Source organism: Crocuta crocuta, unplaced genomic scaffold (assembly GCF_008692635.1).
Source record: "Crocuta crocuta isolate KB4526 unplaced genomic scaffold, BGI_CrCroc_1.0 scaffold229, whole genome shotgun sequence".
NCBI lineage: Eukaryota > Metazoa > Chordata > Mammalia > Carnivora > Hyaenidae > Crocuta > Crocuta crocuta.
The window spans coordinates 7,571,675-7,594,509 of NW_027536464.1; the positions used below are offsets into that span (position 1 = coordinate 7,571,675).

Consider the following 22,835-nt stretch of genomic DNA (forward strand, 5'->3'; position numbering starts at 1 on the left):
GGGGGCGCAGCGGCAGCTGCCTCTCCCCCCCGCCCCCCCGCTGCCCCAAGGCGCGGGCGTCTCGGTCCCTCCCAGTCCCCTGGCGTCTCTCCGCAGTCACCCCCTTGAGCTTCTCAAGGCCGCTCTCCTGGCCCCTTTGGATGTCAGTTTTTGTTGGAATTGGACGTGGAGGAAGGCTGGGGGGCGGTGCGGGAACGAAATTCGGGGTGCGGCTGCTTAAGGATGTGGCGCGCTTGCACACACCCCCTCCCCCTCCCCGGCAAACAGACAAGGGGTGGTGGTGATGGTGATGGGAATCCTGGTCCTGCTTTCTCTTTCTTCCTTCCCCGCGGCCTCGTCCCGGTTATCCTTTATTCCATGTTTACTCCTCTTGGTCTGGGGCCGAGTCCCCGGCGGAGCCCCCTCTCCCCCCACCAGCGAGAGCTCACCGGTGATGTAATGCGGGACCCGCGCAGGCAGGGCAAGCGGCAGCCTGGGCAGCTCCGGTTCCTGTTCTTGGTGAACATCGTGATCTCATTCCTCCGTCCAAGGACGAAAGCCAGTAATTACCCTGCCATTTATACACTTTCCACTTGTATTAGCGAAGCCCAGGTAGCCCTGCAGCATTCACAGGGTGGGAGCCGAGGGCTGGCCTTGGCCTTTTCCTTTCGCCATTTGGAGGAAATTTTGGAGCTAAACGGTATCTTTCTTTCCCCTTGAAATATTGCTTGCTGAGATTTAAAGAGGCACGAAGACAGAGGCTCGTCGCCAGGTCTTGCTGATTTCCTGGCGCTGACCACAGGGGAGGAGGTAGCTATTTCGATGGTGCGCAGGCGTTTTCAGAGGCAGCGGGGAGATTACGGTTCTCAAACAGGTTCAGGGATATCAAAGTGTAGCTTAAACTAGCCCCTGGCATCACTTACCACCTTCCTCTACTTCAACTTTTAACATGCAAATGTAGAGAGCCAGAACTTCCACGAGTGACATGGAACAGATCCTCCCGCTTTGTTAAAACTAACGGAAGCTCTCTTGGGCAGGTTAGCAAGAAGGAGCGCTTTTTGGAAGGAGCACTCAATAGAACACAGTGGTTTGGGTGGGGGGCGTCGCAAAGGTGCTGTTCAGATATTCCTAACCAGAAAGTTCTTCCTTTTCTTCTCCAGGTTGGACCTCCCCGCCGGTGAAGAGAGAACCACAGCAAGGAAGGGGAAGAGGAATGTTTCCACTTCTCCGTCTTATCTGCAGAAGTCAGTAAGAGGCTCCAGAGAAGGTTTGTGGAAAGGACAAATGAGTGGAGAATCAGCTGAAGGAAAAAGCCAGAAAGGAACCGATAAGCTACCAAAGCAGCAATGGTCTTAAACAGCTAGTAAGTTTCTATGACATTTGAAACTAAATTTACTTTCTACTCTTTGTGAATCGAATGTGATAGGTGTGTTCAGTGTCCGGGGCCTTCCGACAACTTACTAGAGGCCACTTGAGCTCCCCAGTTCCTGGTTTCAGATTTATAAACATCACTTGGGGTAATACTGTTTCTTTTCCAGATATGTTAGTTTGTGAGGGGGGCTGTGATGAGTGGGGGGCAGGGGTGCGGGATGGCAGGAGAAAGCCGGCATCGGGCCTTGGGATATCACACAGTTACGCACCCCAGCCTCTGCATGGAGGCACCAGCTTCCTGTGCTTTTCTTCCCTCCTTGAGCTGAAGGATTGCGAAGGGCCTGGAATCATGCACCTTAGATGCAGTTTTCAGCTGGGTTCTTCTCTGTAAGCCCTGATGAGCCCTGCACTGAGAAGACACATACTGCTGTTGTGGGAAGCATTTGCAAATGGGGCATGGGGGGAAAACAGGCACAGAAATAGAAGGGCACGGGTGCGTCACCCACCCAGTTCCTGGGATATGTGTGACGTCCATGCCATAAGGGGGTGGGAAAAAGACTTCTGAAAGTCCACGTGTCTTCATTTGGGCTGAACAATTGAAGATTTGGAATTTTCACTCTCTTCTGCGTTCCCAGCACTGGAAGGAAGAAGGGAGAGACGAGCGTGGGGCTGTCGCAGAGTGTCCCAGCCTCGGCACTATTGACATTCTGGGCTGGAGAATCCACTGTTGTCACTCTCTCTGCTGTCAGAGGTTTTTGTTTGTTTGTTTGTTTTGATACGAACGAGGCAGTTATTAGCCCAGCATTTGTTCTAATGCTTCTTGTTGGCAGCTGCCACCTGTCCGGCGATTCTGTCCACATCTCTCTGTCCCTGAGGTGTCAGTTTGCGGCCCCCATCTTGGTCCATTTCCACCATTTTCAGCCCCTCTAGGGCTTCGAGGACCCTGCGGGCCACACTCTTGGAGCCTCTGCTAAAGTGGCTGGGCATGACCCCATTTCTCTGACGTCCTCCATAGATCTTGATCATGGAGCCGACCCCAGCGCCGCCCCGGAGGTATAGGTGCCGTGCTGTGGAAGCAGCTCGTGTGTAGAACTAGTTCTCATCATAGGGAGCAAGCTCTTTATGCTTGGCCAGCTGACAGTGTCCACCCATTCAGGGACTTACCCACTTGATGTCAGAAGCAGCCCTCACCCCAGTGGTGATGCGGGGTGGGAGTAGGGCATCAACTCAGATCTGTGGGTACGTTTAGACTGGCCTGAGGATCGCGGGTCTCCACCAACATCACAGATTTGGTTATGGGGAAACCAAAAGCAGAAACATTTTCTGGCTTTTAACTCATGCAAGCAAGAGAGCATTGGTAGACGAAGTAATCAGTTAGCAGCTCCCCACATTTCTTGTACAGCCCACGGTCTCGTAGACACTGTGACACCCTCATTGAGAGGTCCAGGGACAGCCTTCATCCATAATACATTCTTCTACGGGATCACAAACCATTGCCAGAATTCGGTTAACAGTGCTGGAGTTTACTGTCTGAAAATCTGGATAGCTTTTTAAAGGGACCCAACATCTCCAATTATTTACAGCCCAGGGCCTGTCACTCATTATTTAGGACTCATAAAGGTGTTGCATGGGAGCCTCCGTTGGTTCAGTGAGGGACTGTGACATTCCTGAAGACTGTGAGTTTGAGGGCTGCAGGCATATGCCCTAATGAGCTCTATGGGCCAGTGTGCACAGTCACCTGCAGCAGTTAAGACTGAAGCCTGGTCATTCGTGCAGGAATTAGGCTTTCCTCGTGGCGAAAACTGTGTTGAAAGGGATCTTAAGTCAGAAATGAAGAACATAATATTCACATCCGGGTTTGCCTTGGCTTTGCTCGTGAATCCTGCTCATGCCTTGAATAATTAGCTAATCAGTATTGGCTGACTTGTGTTCTTTTTGAAGACCTGAGTAAATGAGAGACACCAATAGTCTTGGGTAATCTCTTATATATATTCCCACCATTAAGTATCCAAATAGAGAGAATGTTTTAGTTTTAGGATTCATTGTCCTGAGTCTGGATGCTCTGTGTTGCATTAGATATCCTAGTTTGCTTCTCTGTGCCTCAGTTTTCCAAACTGTAAATGGGGATGAGTAGTTACATAAGTCTGTTGTGAAGACTGAATGTCTTATGCACATAACACCCAAAGAAGAGCCCCAGACCCTGTTAACACTCGTTATAGTTTCCATCAGGGGTTTCTTTTCCTGATCTCAACAATCCTCACAAATGCCCTGTGAGGGAAGCCCAGAAGGCTCGTGTAACCAACCCAAGGTGATATGCCAATAATGACAGAGTGGTCCTAACCCAAGTCTTCCACACAGGGAGAGACTCAGTCAGAAAGACAAGGAGGAGCAACCCTGACCTGGGAATCTAACCACGTATTATCGATCCATTCACGGTAATAAATAAAGCCCTGTATAAAATCTGAGGACAAAGTGAAATCTCTCATTGGTAATATTGGAAGAATAGATGTACAGGCAGATAATTCCACTCAGAAGCAAGTAGTAAATGCGTCCATCAAAGAATTGAAACTTTAAAATAGAAACTGGATTGATTCAATTAGGCGTGTACTGAGGTCCTATTCTGGCAGGCATGATTGCGATGTGATAGGGTACCTGGCCTCCAGAAACTAAGAGGATATTAAATATGTGTGCAAAACCCAGAGGCAGAATGAGGCAAGTTTGTGGTCCAGGGACGAGGTCTGGTGGGAATAAAGACAAGAGAGAAGTTTTTGCTACTCTAGGGATGTAAGAAAGTTCCATAGACACATGGCCAGTGAATTGCAGAGGGATTAGAAAAATGCAGAGAGAAAGACATTCATGGAGAGAGGGGAAGGCACAGAATCCGAAGCAGGTTCCAGGCCCTGAGCTGTAAACCTCATGGCCTGAGCCAAAGTCGGACGCTTAACCAACTGAGCCACCCAGGCGCTCTTGCAAAGATAAAACTTTTAGAAGAATTAATGTATTCCATTTATGGTGATAAGTTTCCTCCCATGTGTAGAGAGAGACAGGATGGTCTAGGGGTTAAGAACAAGTTCTCTGCTGCCAGCACTTATGAGCAGTATAGTCCTAAAAAAGTCACTTTAGCTTTCTGTGCCTCAGTTTTCTCTCCTGTAAAATGAGACAGTAGTATCCACTTCATAGGGTTGTTGCGGGGTCAAAATGAGTTAATGTTTTTTCAGCTTCAAACAGTGCCTGGTACTGGTAAGTGCCATAAACATGTTAAGAAGCTACCTAGCCAGGCCCAAACTTCAGTGATTCCCCCAAAAAGGTGCGTATTCTAGGTAAATTATCATTTCTTTTTTGGTAAATAAACATAATTCAGAATAAAAACGATCTTGACCAGGTGATCCAAGTTAACATCAACAGTGATAAGTCAAGTTAATCACATGTGCCCTGGATATGATGTGTTGAGAACGGCACTTTCTGTGATATTCCTCTCAAAAACCTCTCCATAACCCCAGTTTAATCACAGGAAAACATCAGATAAGCCCCAGTAGAAGGCTATGCTACTGAGTACCTGACCAAGACCCCTCAGAACTGTCAAGGTCATCAAAAACAGGGAAAGTCTGAGAATGTGTCACAGCCAAAAGGAGCCCAAGGCGTTAGGACAGCTAAATGTGATGGCATCTCCTGGATGGGATACTGAAACAACAAAGACATTAGACGAAAACTAAGAAGATCTGAATAAAGCGTGGACTTCAGTGTCATCATAGATCAAGATTGGTTCCTTAGATATGATAAACGTGGCCTATTCGCATGAGATGTGAATAACAGGGGAAAGGAGTATGGAGAAAATGGGAACTCTCTGTGCTAGCTTCCCCATTTTTCTGTGAATCTGAAGCTATTCTGAGATAAAAAGTGTATTATTATTATTTGTTAATGTGGTCAATTCATGGGAATTTGTAATCACAAGGCCACTAACATTTTTTGGGATTAAGACACATCTGCTAACTGTGCATTTCTATCACTTCCAGTAAAATCCAATAAGCAAGATTTGCAAAACCTTCCCAAAAAATATTTGATTTAGTATTTACTGCCTGAGAGCCTCTTAATACTTTTTACAATGTGCAGTTAACAGTAATTTTTTAAAATATATAGAAATTGTTCAACTATTTTAAAGAAAATTTAGGAAGGATANTATATATATATATATATATATTTTAAAGTAGTCTCTACATCCAATGCGGGGCTTGAACTTACAACACTGAGATCAAGAGTCACGTGCTCCACTGACTGAGGCCAGGCACCAGCCAGGCGCCTCAGGCAATTAAAATCTTCATCATATATAGCCTTTGCTGTATTTTGGATGAATTCTGTAAGACTGCTTCTCAGAAGTGGAATTTTTGTAGGCCATTGTCCTCAAAAAATGCAATTTACAAAATTTATTGACTGGATGACTTTACTTTATATTAAGCATTAATTATCCTTTGACAATTTGAGTTGTTATTTAGCAACACATTTTGTCTTCCAAGAAAATGCTTTTGTTCTGTTAGTATTTGTATTTATGAAGAAAGAGGTTTTTGTTTTTCAAAAAGAATATTATTTTCTCTTCAAGAACTTCATTGTAAGTATTAAAACCATTTCTTTTCCCATTGCTTGTTTTAATTTTGTTTCAGCAAGATATGGGTAAGAAGAAAGAATAGCCAGGTAGATTTTGTAACTTACATAACACATTCATCCCATTTCCTCATATATTTTCTTGTTTCACTGGATTTTTGGTATTTTGATACTTTGTTACTACTTGTGTTTCTCTGCTTAAAGTGTAGTTTATGCCAGAAAATACATGTGTGTTGTGCTCTCCAGGGACTATTAATATTTGCTTTTAAGATTCTTAGCTTTCAGGGTGCCTGGGTGGCTTAGTAGGTTAAGTGACTGACTTCAGCTCAGTTCATGATCTAATGGGTTCGTGGGTTCGAGCCCCACGTCAGGCTCTGTGCTGACAGCTCGGAGCTTGGAGCCTGTTTGGATTCTGTGTCTCCCTCTCTCTCTGCCCTTCCCCCACTCATGCTCTGTCTCTCATAAATGAATAAATGTTTTTAAAAAATTTTTAAAAAAGATTCTTTACTTTCTTGGAGCACCTGGGTAACTCTTGTGTCTTAAATGTTTTTTCTTTTGTGTAAGAAATTTGAAAAATGGCTTCTCTGTGCTGAAATTTGTAGAATTTCACAGCAATGTTTTGCCATTTCTTTGTCTTTCTACTCCCATTTTATAATAGGGGTGCTAATGTTTAGACTATAAAGGTCCAAATTGCTTGCCCAAGGCCAGGGGGTAAACTCAGAGCTGTATTTCTCTGAAGGCTCTGGGGAGAATCCGTTTCCTTGCCTCTTCCAGCTTCTGAGGGAGGACTGCATTCCTTGCCTCGTGGCCACATCACTCCAGGCTCCCATCATCTCTAACTCTGTCTTGGACCTTCCTGCTTCCCTGTTATGGGGACCCCATGATTGCATTGCACCCTCCTGGATAATGGAGAATACCTTCCCTGTCTCAGAACCTTGAACTTAATCACATCTGCAAAGTCGCTTTTGCAGGTATGTAAAGTAAGATATTCATAGGCTCGCGGGGTTAGGATGTGGACATCTTTAGGGCCATTCCTCCCTTGGTCGTATGGGCTCCGCAGCCCCACCAGACTGCTACCAGCTGGTGACAGGTCCTTAGGTTGCATCTACCCCAGACCCCACTCAGTTGCAAAATAGCTGAGAGAAGCAATATTTCCCAGTCCGTTAATGGCACACCAGCGGACTGCAGTACAACAGGTGGGAAACTTCGACATAAAATATCATCACGTGAAAGCCGACTTTTGGTCATACGAGTGTCAGCACGTGAATTTCCATCCCTGAGAACTTTCTCCTGCAACCAGTCTCCTTTGCTGCCCAGAGCACTGAGGAATTAATTCCCCCAGGAGTAGCCGTCAAACAAGGACTGGTGAGAGCCGGAGTACACATACCCCAGCTCCCTCCTCCCTCCTCAGCCAAGTGAATTCTGAGGCATGTGTTTTCTCTTTGCTGTCAGAGTTCCACCAGAATTAAGCCCCAGACACTCACAGTGGGAGCTGGCTTGATAGGGTCCCCTGTAGTGGCTGTCTTCTCTTCCCAGCTTCCTGTTCTTACTCCCCTGGTCTTCCCTCGGGATCACCTCTTATCTCAGAGTCTGTGTCTCGAAGAAGATGTGGGGAAAAGTTAAGATGTGGGGGAAAGCTTTGAAAAGAACGGAGAGCAGAAAATAAAAAAATGTTCAGGGGCGCCTGGGTAGCCCTGTCAGTTGAGTATCTGACTCTGGCTCAGGTCATGGTGGTACAGTTTGTGAGTTCAAGCCCTGCGTCAGGCCCGCTGCTGTCAGCATGGAGCCTGCTTTGGGTCTTGTGTCCCCCCTCTCTCTCTGCCCCTCTCCCGCTCATGCTGGCTCTCTAAAAATAAATTTAAAATTTTTGTAAAAGCTCAGGGCACCTGGGTGACTTAGTCGGTTGAGCGTCTGGCTTTAGCTCAGGTCATGATCTCTCAGTTGATGAGTTCGAGCCCCACATCAGGCTCACTGCTGTTGGTACGGAGCCTGCTTCAGATCCTCTGTCCCCCTCTCTGCTTCTCACTCACTCATGCCCTCCCTCCTTCTCTCAGAAATAAATAAACATTAAAAAAAACTTTTTAATGTTCATACACATTTGCAAAAGCTTTTCTTGTTGAACTGCTCTTGTAGTAAAACTGGAGTGGGGGGTAAGAGAAGCCCGTAGATGTATCTTAGAGGATTCCAGGACATGGATGTTTGTGTCTCACTTCAAGAGCTTACCCTGGGGAGATTCCAAGCCCCTACGAGAAGCCGCACCCCACAGGCCCAGAGTATGGCATGGCAAGGGGGTAGGAGCAGTTCCATGTGCGGAGAATCGGACACAGCTCATCCCACCACCGTGTCGAGTCTCTTGACACTCTGGGGCCCTCCAGGAGGCAACACAGCTTCCTGAGCTGGAGCGGGAGCAGGCGTGCCTGAGATGGTCCAGAGGGAGACGGTGGTTGGGGGATGGAAGAGGCAGATGGGCCTGGACGGGAAGTCTCAGCAGCAGGACAGTAGGGATACGGGGACCAAGGTGGCATGACGGCCACCTGAACAGAGGCCGGCAAGGGCCCGCCTGCCCCTCCCCACCTCCTGCCTCTGCCCTCCTTGACCCCACATGCCATCCAGAGTAAAAGGAGAGGGAGGGCCACAGTCTGGAACTGACTCAACCATTACCCCAAAATGGTGACTTGTAAACTGGAAAAGAAGTGACTGAGTTATTGGCAACATTAACTTTGTTCTTTGCTGTTATTGAAAAAAAAAATGGAGGGGAGGCTTGTAAATCAGGAGCATATAATATTGCACCTGCTGTTGGAGGTCTTTCATTTCCCATTGTTTGTTTTATAATTAAAAAAAAAATTTTAAGGAGAGAGAGACAGAATGAGAGCAGGGGAGGAGCAGAGAGAGAGACACAGAATCCGAAGCAGGCTCCAGGCTCTGAGCTGTCAGCACAGAGCCCGACGTGGGGCTCGAACCCATGAACCATGAGATCATGACCTGAACCAAAATCAAACGCTTAACTGACTGAGCCACCCAAGTGCTCCTCCTGTTATTTGTTTTAACTGATCTACCACTCATGTGGCACCATGAAAGTAACGCTAGAAAAGCACAGGTTAATTGGACAATGTTGAACATAAATATATTAAACGAAAACCAAATTATTTATCAATTTTCACACACATGTGCGTGCGTGCGCACACGCACACACACACACACACACACGGTGTTCCCTTGAACCACTATGCCCTTATGACTCTGAGGAAGTGGAAGAGTCAATACCAACTTGACAAAGAGGTGAGACTCTCCTGAGAGGGGTCTGCAGGGAGAAGCAAGACAGGAGACTCAAGTGTCAGACAAATGTGTCCGGCTGCCTCCTTTAGGCCAATGGGCCCCGAGTGGGGAGGGGGAGCTCAGAACTTGTTGTTAGGTGATATGAAGGGATTATTGTTGATTTCATTTGTTATAATAATAGCAATGGATTTATGAAAAAAGTCCTTATGTTCTTTGCTTAAGTATTATAGGAGAAAGAGTGTGACATCTTGAATTGCTTTAATATATACCCCAGCAAAAATAAATAAAGACGTTTAAACAGGGGAGAACAGAAAAAATAAGCTGTTTTATCGTGTTATAAGTTGTTTTATACATTGTCACAATGTGTAAAAATTGTTTGTGCGCCTGGATGGCTCAGTTGGTTAAAGGTCCGACTTCTACCTAAGTCATGATCTTGCCATTCCCGAGTTCGAGCCCCCTGTTGGGATCTGTGCTGACAGCTCAGAGCCTGGAGCCTGTTTCAGATTCTGTGTCTCCCCTCTCTCTCTCCACCCCTTCCCCATGCACACTGTGTGTCTCTCTCTCTCAAAAATAAACTCTAAAAATTTTTTGTTTAAAAATTGTTGAAGTTGGATGAAAGGAATTTGGGTGTTCCTTATGCTACTTTCTCTTGTGATATTTGCAGATGTTTTTATCAGTTATTAATCTTAGAGACAGACTCAAAATTGGCAGCATTCTTATAAAAGTAGCACTGATAATGCTTACATTTTTGAAGGTCTCACTAGCACTTTGGTTTTAAGGGACTAGAGAAAATCTTCTTGAGTTCAGCTCTTTTATTCCTTATTTTTTCTTGACTGTTTTCTCAGCCTTTTCTAAGAAATCAAGGAAGAGCTGGGGTACCTAGGTGGCTCACTTAGTTGGGGACCAACTCTTGATTTCGGCTCAGGTCATGATCCCAGGGTTGTGGGATTGAGAACCACATCAGACTCAGAGCTAAGCATAGAGCCTACTTAGGATTCTCTCTCTCTGCTCCTCTCCCTCACTTGTGCTCTCTCTCTCTCTAATAAAAAAATTAGGGCACCTGGGTGGCTCAGTTGGTTGAAGCCTCAGAGCCGTCTTCAGACCTCTGGCCCCCTCTCTCTTTGCCCCTCCTTGCTCATGTGCTGTCTCTCAAAAATGAATAAACATTAAAAAAAAAATAGGGCCCCTGGGTCGCTCAGCAATTGGGCATCTGACTCTTGGTTTCGACTCAGGTCATGATCCCATGGTTCATGGGATTGAGCCCCACACCAGGCTCTATTGTAATAGCACAGGGCCTGTTTGATATCCTCTCTCTCTGCCCCTCCCCTGCTCATGCTCGCTCACTCTCTCCTTCTCAAATAAATATTTAAAAATAAAATGAAATAATTAAAATAAAATAAGAAAACAAAAGGAAGAGCCGAGGAGAGCAGGGAAAGCATGTGCTAAATGAGACCTTTCAGAGCCCACTGCCCAGTGCAAGTCCTACGGTTCTCTCTCCTGTCGTTTCTCCTGCATGCTGATCAGGCCTTAGAGCCCAGAGCCGTACCCTTGTCATTCCAGATATCTCTGAGTCATTGCTCCAAACCCCGGAATGAGTGGATCAGGGGAGGTGAAGAGGATGTGTAGGAGGTTATCAGTGAATGCTATGTGAGCAGAATGATTAAGCCGAACCTTCCCCTGCAGTGAAGCTTGTTTGTTACTCAGATCTTTACAAAGATTCAAAGAGATGCAGGTCTTGGAGGCAGTGCCTCTCCTCACCTGGGAAAGTCTATGAGGCTAAAATTGACCCCCCCTTAATCTCTGAGAGTCTCTCAAGGTCATGCCTTCCATGCCAGCAGCTGCAGCCCCAAATTCCATAACAGCTTCTTCCCCCTCCAGTCATTTGGTATTCCTTGCACGACAAAGGAAAATTAACTGGCTATGCCTGCAACACACATTTCTCCAAACAGCCTTTCCACAGCCTGGCCCTTTTAATCAACTCTGTATGGTTAATAGAAAAAAAAAATGTTTCCTTCTGGTAAGTCTTCCCTTTGATTAGATGCTATAAAAATAGGTAGAGGGGCGCCTGGGTGGCTCAGTCGGTAGAGTGTCCGACTTCAGCTCAGGTCATGATCTCGCGGTTTGTGGGTTGGAGCCCCACGTCAGGCTCCGAGCTGTCAGCACAGCCTACTTCAGATTCTGTGTCTCCCTCTCTCTCTCTGCCCCTCCCCTGCTTTCGTTCTGTCTCTCCTTCTCTCTCAAAAAATAAACATCAAAAAATTTAAAAATAAATAATTAGGTAGAAAATATGTTTTAGAGTTAGAAAGGCTCTTTCTCCTTGAGCGATGACTCTCCTCTTCGAGAGGCCAAAGTAAAGTGCAGCATTTTTAATAAAAAGAAAAGCACATTCATGCCACAGATGAGAAAACGAAGCTGCAATTGCATTGCCTTTTTTACCCTTGTTTGTTCTAATGCTTCAATCATGGCAACGAATCCCCAGACTCTCGAGGCTGCCCAGATGTGGTGGCCAACCTACCCCCAGGGATTGTCTTGACCTCTACAGAGAAAAAAGGGCAGAGATGGTGTAAGTCTATACACACAGTACCTAACCACACCTCTGACAGAAAGTAAAGGGGTGGTGGGTGCTGCTAGACCGTGGGCGGTGAGGAGATGGCCCAGTTTCCAAGACCCCAGCCTCCGGGGTGCTTTGCAATGTCCTGCGTAGTGAAAGGCTTCCCAGACCCTGTAGGGCCAGAAGAAGCACTAAATGTCTAGATGTAAATGACCTTGATTCATCTGTGAATAGTTCTAGGACATCACCGTTCTTTTGTGTATGTGTGGTAAAAAGTGCATAACATAAAATTTACCATCTTAACCATTTTTTAAGTTTATTTATTCTTAAAATTTTTAATGTTTATTTATTTTTGAGAGAGAGAGACAGAGTGTGAGCAGGGTTGGGGTGGAGAGAGAGGGGGACACAGAATCCAAAACAGGCTCCAGGCTCCAAGCTGTCAGCACAGAGCCCGACGTGGGGCCTGAACCCATGAACCATGAGATCATAACCTGAGCTTAAGTCAGATGCTTAACCAGTTGAGCCACCCAGGTGCCCCAAATTTCATTTATTCATTTTAAGAGAGAGAAAGAGAGAGAGCAAGCAGGGGCAGAGACAGAGAGAGAGGCCCAACAGGCTCCATGCTCACCGTGAAGCTCCACTGGAGGCTCATTTTAGAACTTGATCTGATGACCTCAGGATGACAGCCTGAGCCAATATCAAGGGTCAGACGCTGAGCTGACTGAGCCACTCAGGCGCCCCACCCCATCTGAACCATTTTTAAGTGTCCAGTTCAGTAGTTTTAAGAATATTCACATACTCGGGGCTCCTGGGTGGCTTAGTCGGTTAAGCGTCCGACTTTCTCTTAGGTCATGATCTTGCGGTTCGTGGGTTTGAGCCCCGTGTCGGGCTCTGTGCTGACTGCCAGCTCAGAGCCTGGAACCTATTTCAGAGTCTGTATCTCCCTCTCTCTCTGACCTCCCCTGCTCATGCTGTCTCTCTCTCTCTCTCCTAGAAATAAATAAATAAATAAAAGAATATTCACATACTTTTCAGATACTTTTCATCCTGCAAAACTGAAACTCTAAATTCATTAAACAACTCCCCCCTTCTCCCCTCCCGCCAGCCCCTGGCAACCACGATTCAATTTGAACTACTCTAACTGCTTTAGATACCTCATTACGAGGGGAATACAAATACAGTATTTGTCTTCTTGTGACTGGCCTATTTCACATAGCGTAACGTCCTCAGCGTCCATCCATGTTGTAGCATGTGTCAGGATGGCTTTCCTTTGTAAGGTTTGAATCACATTCCGTTGCATGTATACACCACGTTCTGTTTAGCTATTCATCAGTGGGCATCTTGGCTATTGTAATTAGTACTACTATAAACATGGGTGTGCAAATGTCTCTTTAAGATCATGCTTTCCATTCTTTTAGGTTTTTTTTTACATTTATTTACTTTTGAGAGAGAGAGTGTGTGTGTGAATGTGTGCATGACTTGTACAGGCAGAAGAGGGGCAGAGAGAGAGGGAACAGAGAATCCCAAGCAGGCTCAGCATTATCAGCACAGAGCCCAACTCAGGGCATGGGGCTTGAACTCACGAAACGTGAGATCATGACCTGAGCTGAAATCAAGAGTCGTACGCTTGACTGACTAAATCACCCAGACAGCCCTCTGTTCTTTTAGATATAAACCAGAAGTGGAATGGATGGCTCATATGGGAGTTCGCTTTTTAATTTTTTGAGGAAACTTAATCTGTGTTCCATAGTAGTTATACCATTTTACAATCCCCCACAGTACACGGGAGTTCTAATTTCCCTGCTTCCTCACTAATGCTTCTCACTTAATGGTGTTTTTTTCATTTGACAGTATACACCCTAATGGGAATGAAATTATATCTTACTGCGGTTTTGATTTGCATTCTCTGATGATTAGTGATGTTGAGCATCTTTTCATATACTTGTTGACCATTTTTATACTGTCATCTTTGGAGAAATGTCTATTCAGGTCTTCTGCCCGTTTCTTAATTGGTTGATTTTTGTTGTTGAGTTGTGGGTGTTCTTTATATACTTTGGATATTGATCCATTTTCAGATATATGATTTACAAATATTTCCTCCCATTCTAGAGATTGCCTTTTCACTCTGTTGATTGTGTCCTTTGATGTACCTGTTTCCCATTTGTGTATTTTGCTTCTGTTGTCTGTGCTTTTGGTGTCCTATCCAAGAAATCCTTGCCACATCCAATGTCATGAAGAGTTCTCCCTTCATTTTCTTCCAGGAGTTTTGTAGTTTTAGGTCATATGTTTAGGAATTTAATCCATTTTTATTTAATTTTTGTATTGGGTACAAAGTAAGAGTCCAACTTCATTCTCTTGTATGTACTTATCCAGTTTTCTCAACACCATTTGTTGAAGAGACTGCCCTTTCCCCATTGGCTGATCTTGGTACACTTGTCGAAGATCATTTGACCATATATGTGAGGATTCATTTCTGAGCTCTATATTCAATTCCATCAGTCTATCGGTCTGTCTTTATGTCAGTACCCCACTGCTTTGATTGCTTTAGCTTTTTAATTTTTTTTAATGTTTATTTATTTTTGAGACAGAGAGACAGAGTACAAGTGGGAGAGGGGCAGACACAGAATCCGAAGCAGGTTCCAGTCTGCAAGCCATCAGCACAGAGCCTGATGCGGGGCTCGAACCCACAGACTGGGAGATCATGACATGAGCCGAAGTTGGATGCCCAATTGACTGAGCACCCAGGTGCCCCTGTAATTTTTTTTTAAATCAGGAAGTGTGAGTCCTTTTTCAAAATTATTTTGGCTACTCTAGGGGCCTTAAGACTCCATATGAACATTAGGATGAATTTTCCTATGTCTTCAAAAATTGCCAGTGGTATTTAGACAGGGATTGCTGTGACAGCCACTGACCTTTAATAGATGCAGTGGAGAATCTCAAAAAAGTGGTAAAAGCTACTGAGGCAGCAGAGAGAAGCTTGATAGCTAGCAGTGTGCACAGTTTTCTCTACCTCTTTGTAATATAAAACTATCACAGCAGAAAACTATGCAAGTAAATATGTTTTCTCAGTTTGTCTTTTTCTCAGATCTCTACTGATTAAATGGCCCCTAGGAGAAAGGAAAGAGAAAATCAGTTGTTTCCTTTGAACATAGAAATCTTTTTATTATTTATTTATTTATTTATTTATTTATTTATTTATTTATGAGAGAAAGAAAACAGGGAAGGGACAGAGAGAAAGAGGGAGGCAGAGAATCCCAAATAGGTCCCACACTGTCAGTGCAGAACTTGACATGGGGCTCAAACTCACAAACCATGAGATCATGACCTGAGCTGAAACCTAGAGTTGGACACTCAACTGACTGAGCCACCCAGGTGCCCTGAGCATAGAAATCTTAATTATAACAATAATAATAGTGACTGTCATGGTATCATACAACTTGTTCTGCTTTTATTTGTATAAAGCATGGATAGCCCATTCTCTCATTTTATTTTAGTCCAAAACAGCGTGTCCCAAAGTTATGGTCCCTGGGATATTACCTCAAAAAAACGTTTTGTGGTCAAATAATTTGGGAAGCATTGCAAACTACATTCTTTTATACTCTGCACTTAGAGAGTCATTATTAAACCTCTGAGAAGCCCTGCTGAGGCATATATAATCAGTTCGGTATTGTATAAACCAGCATTTACCACATTATTATGGCCACCGTTTGGCTTTTTTGTTTTGTTTTGTTTTGAGTTAACCTTTAATGTGCCATGAAGCTAAGGTGTGGCTAAAGGCACCCGGAGCAGAGAATTTAAATGAACAGATTTGAAACGCTGTATTGTAAATCTTGAGTTTGCTCAGAGTGGCGCTGGAAGTAAGACGCATCGGACAAGGGAGCACATCCATCAACATAGGGATGATTTCTCCTGAATGCCTCTAAGGAGCCAAAGCTGGGGTGCTATTCGTCCTGCACAGAGACTCAGCGTGTTTGTCATGAAGAATCTGGGCCATTCCTTCCATATGCGACACACGTCATCTACATGAAACCCTGTACTGTCTTATTGGCGGCAGTTCCCTTGCTGAAACGAGCAAATGGCTTCTGAAGTTATATTGAGCCAGGCCAGCTGAGATGTTAGAGGACATCTACTTAATCACGTCTTCACATGGCAGTGATTTGGAGCATTTCCTATAGAGGGGAAATAGAGACTAAATTACCCGGCATCCAGCATGATTAATCATATTGATTGTTTATATATTTCTCTCCCCGGCCATGACAGACTCTCCCTCCTAATTTCTTTTAAAGAATGGCTTCTTCCAGAACACTAAGAGTTCAAAAACCTTTAAATGATGTATTATTTATCTGTCTGGCCACACAGATTCCTTCAGAGTCATTACTGACTCATTCCTACAGGGTCATTAAATCCATCCACGTTTGCTGACTTAATGATCAGCAGCTTTGGTTTTCAGGAGACTCAGGCGGCTATAAAGGGCAGATCCATGAGGTTCGATCACATCAACTACCAGCATGCAGGGGTGAGATATTCACTTCAAGTTGGGGGAATGTCTGTGGGCCTGAGGCTCAGACAGTTTCGGAGGCCCTTTTTAAGAACAGAATTCAAATTCTTAGATACAGAATTGAATATTCACTTAGAATTATAACATAAACCACCACCATGACAACAAAAGCTGGCAATCTCTGGAAAGATCTCCAAATCTAGAAAATAACATTTTTTAATATTTAGCTATCTGATACACTACTCAATAAAATTATTGTCTGCATATGTTTGATTGCCTATTCTTTTTTTTAAAGTTTATTTCTTTTGAGAGAGAGAGAGAGAGAGAGAATGAGCCAGTGGGGGAGGAGAAGAGAGAGAGAATCCCAAGCAGGCTCCATACTGTCAGTGCTGAGCCTAATGCAGGGGCGTGAACTCATGAACTGCGAGATCATGACCTGAGCTGAAGTCAAGAGTCGGCCACTCAACCGACTGAGCCACCCAAGCACCCTTTGATTGCCTCTTCTTGCAAAAGTGATTTTGTCATACTTTCTACTGAGAGACTAGAAGGAGAAATCAGACAGTCCCCTGATTGGATTAATCCAGTAATGGATTGATGGTGAATCATTATGGTAGATGAAATGATGTTTTATTTTGTTTCCATGGGTGAAATGATATCTTTGTATTGTTTTTAAAATTTTTAAGTTTATTTACTTTGAGAGCGCAAGCAAGCAAGGGAGAGGAGTGTAAAGGAGAGAGAGTAAATCCCAAGCAGGCTCTTTGCTGACAGCGTGGAGCCTGATGTGGGGCTTGAACTCATGAACCATGAGATCATGACCTGAGCCAAAACCAAGAGCCAGATGCTTAATCGACTGAGCCACCCAGGCATCCCAAAATTATGTGTGGTTTTTTTTTTAATTGATAGTGTGGAAAGGTTTCTTTTGGCTTCAAAACTTATTATTGGTACATTTTTAGGATTGTTACCAATTGTAGGAAAATTCTCTCAAGTGTCTTTCACAGACTTATAGGATTTCAAGACATTTAGAGGTTTGTTGTTGCAGGAACTAAGCTTCAGTACTTTGTGAATTGATAACACTCTTGGACCAGCTGGTCTTTGGTGTTCCTAACGTTGTGGCATATTATGAGGGTCATGTCAGACCCTGCACTTTCATTTATCAAAGTGGACCATGTGGGTAGAGTGGGTGTTAGGACCATTTCTGAAGTTGTTCTTGTACCAAGGCAGCTGGCAATGACTAAATTACACACAGGAGAGGCTGTGAGCCACAGAACGATCCCACTAAACCAAAACTATACGTAACCCCATCAACTTCCTTAGTCATGGTCCAAAAAATGCCCATGGCTCATAACCCAACATGACTGAAGAGGGGGAATATGATTGAGGAGAAGCCGAAGTAGGAAAGAGACAGTAGACACTTGTGGTTAAAATACAAATTTTACAAGAACACATGGCCATGGAAACACAGGTGCTTCCCATGAGGGGCCATGAAACTTATGCTCTATTGGCTTCATGGTAAATCCATTTTTTGATTTTCTCCACCCAAATTTTCTTCCATCAGAGCTGCTGTTTCTTTGGGAAGGATACATGTTTGCTCATTGAACTTAAGGACCACATCTGTAGAAAATAGGACACAAACATGTAGGAGGCGTGCACATGACTGTATTTCAGCTGGCCAATTTATTACACTCAATAGGACAGTGACTTGGCATGATGGAATCAGTAGCTCTTAAATCTGACAACAGGTTAAAATTATCTACAGAGCTTTTTAAAACTACACATTCTTTGGCCAATAAACCCAGAAATTCTGATTCTGTAGACCGAGGGGGAGGCCCAGGACTCTCCCATTTTCAAGTTTCCCCATTAGTTCTGATGTGCTGCCAAGTTTGAGAACCCTGATGTAGACAGAATATTTGGATGAATGCCCATGCCTATTATAGCTGCATGGGGCTGAATAAAGGGTGAACTTCCAAAGATGGTTTTGATTAGGTGCAGGCAAGAGTGGTGAGTTTCCCATCAAGTCAACTGGACCAGCTCTTTGTAAGGAGATTGGGATAGGATAGAAAAACCCGTTTCAAGCACAGAAAGAAATGGAGGCACAGAAAGGAATTTATTGGCTCTTGTGGATGAAAGGCCCATTTCAGATATGGCTGAATTGATGTTTAGCATAGTCTTACACAGAGAATTTCCCATGGAGAAAAAGCAACCCTTTCAATAATAAGTCTTGGAGTAGAGTTTTATTGCCCTGGCTGGGTCAGGTGTCCATTTCTGACCCAGTTGTTCTGTCCAAAACCATTTGACTGGCCAGACCTGGGCTAGAAGACCTCCTCAGGCACTCAGGGTTGGTCACTGACCCATGTGACCTGAGAGATGGGGTGGCTGTTGCCCTAAGTTTGCAGGCAGCAGCAAACTGATGAATGGGTGGTTGGCTCAACCACCTCTGGAGACACTTCCAATGGAGGGCAGACTTGCTTTGTCTTTGCTGAGTTCCCAGACTTGCCCAGCCTCGGTGGCTCACGTGTCTGACGCCTTGCTCGTCACAATTGGGGCCAGGAGGCGGGGTGCTCTGGAACCCATCTGGTGATCTGCGGCCTTCCACCTCCCATTTGGGTGAGGTTCCCACAAGCTGTTTCACAACTGTCCAAAATGAGGCTGTGAATCACAGGAGGCTATGTGGAGAGGTGGAGTCAGGATCCAAAGCCAAAGGAGGCAAAGTTAACAGAGATGGACAAGAAGATGTTTCCAAGTACATGGAGGTGTGGATACAAAAGCAATTTTGGAGCAGGAGCAGGAATGACTAAAACAACCGGCAAGGTCATCTCCTACAGCCGGCAAGGTCATCTCCTACAGTCGCCGTGGGGTACAGCACTACTCACGACGCCATCAGCCTGCCATGTGTGGGTCTCCATGATGAGATAGGTGCTTTTTTGCATTTAACTACACAAGTCAGTGGGAAGGGAGCCCTGGAGCTGGGCTACCACATCCCCCTCAAGGAAGGTTCACTTCAGCTGTGGGGTGGTTGACCCAACACAGCTCCCAGCCGATGGCTCCTCCTGGGCTTGCCTGGGCCCCGGAGAGCAGCTGGGTCTGGGATCCTGCCCGTCCTAGGCAGCCTGCATCTCGACGTGGAATAGAAATAGTTGTTTTGTTTTTTTTTTAATTTTTGAGAGGGGGAGAGAGAGGTACAGAGAGAAGGAGACAGAAGATCTGAAATGGGCTCTGTGCTGACAGCAGAGAGCCTGATATGGGGCTCAAACGCACAAACCATGAGCTCATGACCTGAGCTGAAGTCAGACGCTTAACCCACTGAGCCACCCAGGCGCCCCTTGAGGTAAAGAATAAAGGCCCAGCCACTTCAGTCCAATGAAGGACAACTGTAATATGTGTTACTTTCTCCGAAGCTTCCCACCTGGTTCGTGGGCTTTGTGAGGACTGAAGCCCACTGGGGGCCCTTTCTCCCTCTGCCCAGTTCTGCACGCAGCTTTCACAAGTATTGATCATTAGTAAACATCTTGGACCCCAGACTTCTGCTTCTGGAAAACCCACACTGGTAAGTATCATTAGGTTACATCTTAATGGGCCTATTAGAAGTAAGAGGAAACCTTCGATTTACAAGCTATATTTTTTAATTAGTAAAAAAAAGACATAGGTCGAGGCTTCCTTCTCTTTTCCTTAAAAACATAAGATATTGTGACACCTGAAATGAGTATAACACTGTATGTTAATTATACTGGAATTTAAAAATTTTTTAATGTTTCGGGGCGCCTGGGTGGCTTAGTCGGTCGAGCGTCCGACTTTCGTTTAGGTCATGATCTCACGGTTCGTGGGTTCAAGCCCCGCATCGGGCTCTGTGCTGACTGCCAGCTCAGAGCCTGGAGCCTGTTTCCAATTCTGTGTCTCCCTCTCTCTCTGACCCTCCCCTGCTCATGCTGTCTCTCTCTCTCCTAGAAGTAAATTAAAAAAAAAATTTTTTTTTAATGTTTATTTATTTATTTCTGAGATAGAGACAGCACACTCAAGCTGGGGAGAGGCAGAGAGAAAGGGAGAGAATCACAAACAGGCTTCTTGCTGTCAGCACAGAGCCTGATGAGGGGCTCCATCTCAGGAACTATGAGACCTCAGCAGAAATCAAGACTTGGATGCTTAACTGACTGAGACACCCAGGCACCCCTAAAATTTTTTTAAATACGGATATCACATTATAAAATCTAAACTGTGTACTTGCATGATGATCAAATATAACAAATATAGAGTAGCTGATTCTAAGTTAGCGGCTCTTATATTAAAAATATGTTTTAAGTACAGATTTCACCTCACCCTACCCAGTTCTTTCTGTTAGCCTCTCTTCAGAATCAAAGTGGAACATTTTCTTTGATTTTGCCAAACCTTGGGGGTCATGTAAATTCCCAAGAAGTTGTGCAGAGAAAACGATGTTCTAGTTTAATTAAATATTTTGGTAGGATGGAGTCATTGTCTTCATCATATGTTTTCAATCACAATTTTTAAAAATTAAATTAAGATTAAACTCAACACTGAATCTGTTTGAAACATCGTGTTATTTTTCGTTCATAAAGGTATATCGATATCTCAGAATACATCTGTATGAGGATTTTGAACCTGGGTTTTATTTCATTACAGCTGTGGAATGTAGGTACTTAGTAGAGGCCTAGAGTTTGAGTCCCTGTTAAATTGTTTTCTGTAAATGGAGTGAAATATCATAATTTAGACTTTTAAAAATTTAGGTATTTTTTAATCCAAGCTGTAAAGTACACAGCTAAAAAAATTCAAGCAATTCAGAACAACTTATAATGGGAAAATACCAATCCCCATATCAGTGCTTCTTACTTCCAGTCTGTCTCTCCCCAAGCTGCCACTGTTAATCATTTATGTTGTAAGTTCTGTTAGTGGTTACCTAATGCATCTCTAAATAACACTTACCTCGCCACTTCTTGATCTGCCAACTTTGGATATTAAATATTGATTTTCTGCTATCATGGGTAAGGATTTAGTTCCTGCATTGTCCCACTTTGTATTTTTGTATTTCTATTTTTAGTTTCTTTATAACTGTAAACAATATGCTAAAAACTATTTCTTATTCCATTGGCTTTCACAGGCTGTCATGATTGCTCCTTTTATGTTGAGTGGATTAACACCCTTACCCTTTCTTCCCTCCCTTATTTCCTTACCTCTGTTTGCTGTTTTCTAACCTTCATACTGTCAATGTTGATAAATCTATATTCTGGGTTTTTTTTAATGTTTATTTTTTATAGAGAGAAAGAGAGTGAGAGAAAGTGAGCATGTGAGCAGGGAGGGAGAGAAAGAGACAGAGAGTCACAGAATTCGAAGCAGGTTACAGGCTCTGAGCTGTCAGCACAGAGCCCAACGCGGGGCTCTAACTCACGAACCATGTGATCATGACCTGAGCCAAAGTCAGATGCTTAACTGATTGAGCCACCCAGGTGCCCCTATATTGTTTTTCTTAATGTTTATTTATTTTTGAGAGAGAGAAGGAGGGAGAGAGAGAGTACATGCAAGCAGGGGAGAGACAGAGAGGAAGACAGGATCTGAAGTGGGCTCTGTGCTGAGAGCAGACAGCCTTGATGCAGGGCTCGAACTCACAAACCACGAGATCACGACCTGAGCTAAAGTTGGACACTTAACTGACTGAGCCACCCAGACACCTCTGATAAATTTATATTTTGTTTTGTAATCATAATTAAGCCTCCTGTGCTTTGTTTATTGGTTAATTCTATGTGTTGAACTAGGAAAAAGAAAAAAACTAAAACAACAACAGTGTTCACTCTTTAATGAATCCTGGCTGGTTTATCACAGAGCCATGTCATGTCTTTGAACATACCTCTCTGGTTTCATTGTCATGAAACTTGAACCTCCCAAAGGGAAGTGTTCTAGGCATCAAGGTCAAATGTCTTCTCTTCTTAGATTCTATCGGTTATTCAGAACCACACTCCCATTTAGTTGCTGTATATTTGAATAGTGATTTTTTAAATTGATTTTTCCCTACTTTCTGATTGCTTTCTCTCTTGTTATTGTTGCTGGTGAATGGAAAATAATGTGCCTTCTTCACTGATATTTGCAAATCCTATTGATTCTGCTGATTGAATTGTTTCTTCTTTTGCCTCTTGGAGAGTGTTCCACTTGCAGTGCTGTGATTTCACATTCTAACTCGGACTGATTTTTTTTTCAGAATAGCTACTCAGGTGGCACCTTGAAGTATTTCATTAGATTCCTGGTTAGTGATATGGTTTCTTAGGTCCCGTATGATCCTCTGTCTTGGTGATAACCTGCAGGTGAATTCTTCAGAAACAGTGCAATCTAAACCCCATGAATCCTTGGATGTCATAAAAGGAAAATGACCATTTTCCACACCAAGTTGATAGCTTTTGCATCGCACCCGTGATTCGAAACTATTTCTCCTCAGAAATTTGCTGCTGAGAAGGCTAATGCCATTGAGTTTTATTTCCTGAGGGTGACCTGCTGTTGCTCTCTTGAAGATTTAGAATATTCTTTTATTTGGGGTGCCTGGGTAGCTCAGCTGGCTGAGCATCCGAC

The 22,835-nt window shown here is 44.1% G+C and overlaps 1 long non-coding RNA gene across 1 annotated transcript in view; it reads left to right on the forward strand.

Annotated features, from left to right (window-relative positions):
- The first annotated feature begins 497 nt into the window (after positions 1 to 497).
- The window catches only part of LOC144218686 (uncharacterized), a 38,229-nt gene continuing 15,891 nt past the window's right edge, over positions 498 to 22,835 (forward strand). Inside the window, exons 1-2 of the long non-coding RNA XR_013331224.1 lie at positions 498 to 541; positions 1,140 to 1,342. This is a non-coding gene — a long non-coding RNA (uncharacterized LOC144218686). The remainder of the gene's footprint in view (positions 542 to 1,139; positions 1,343 to 22,835) is intronic.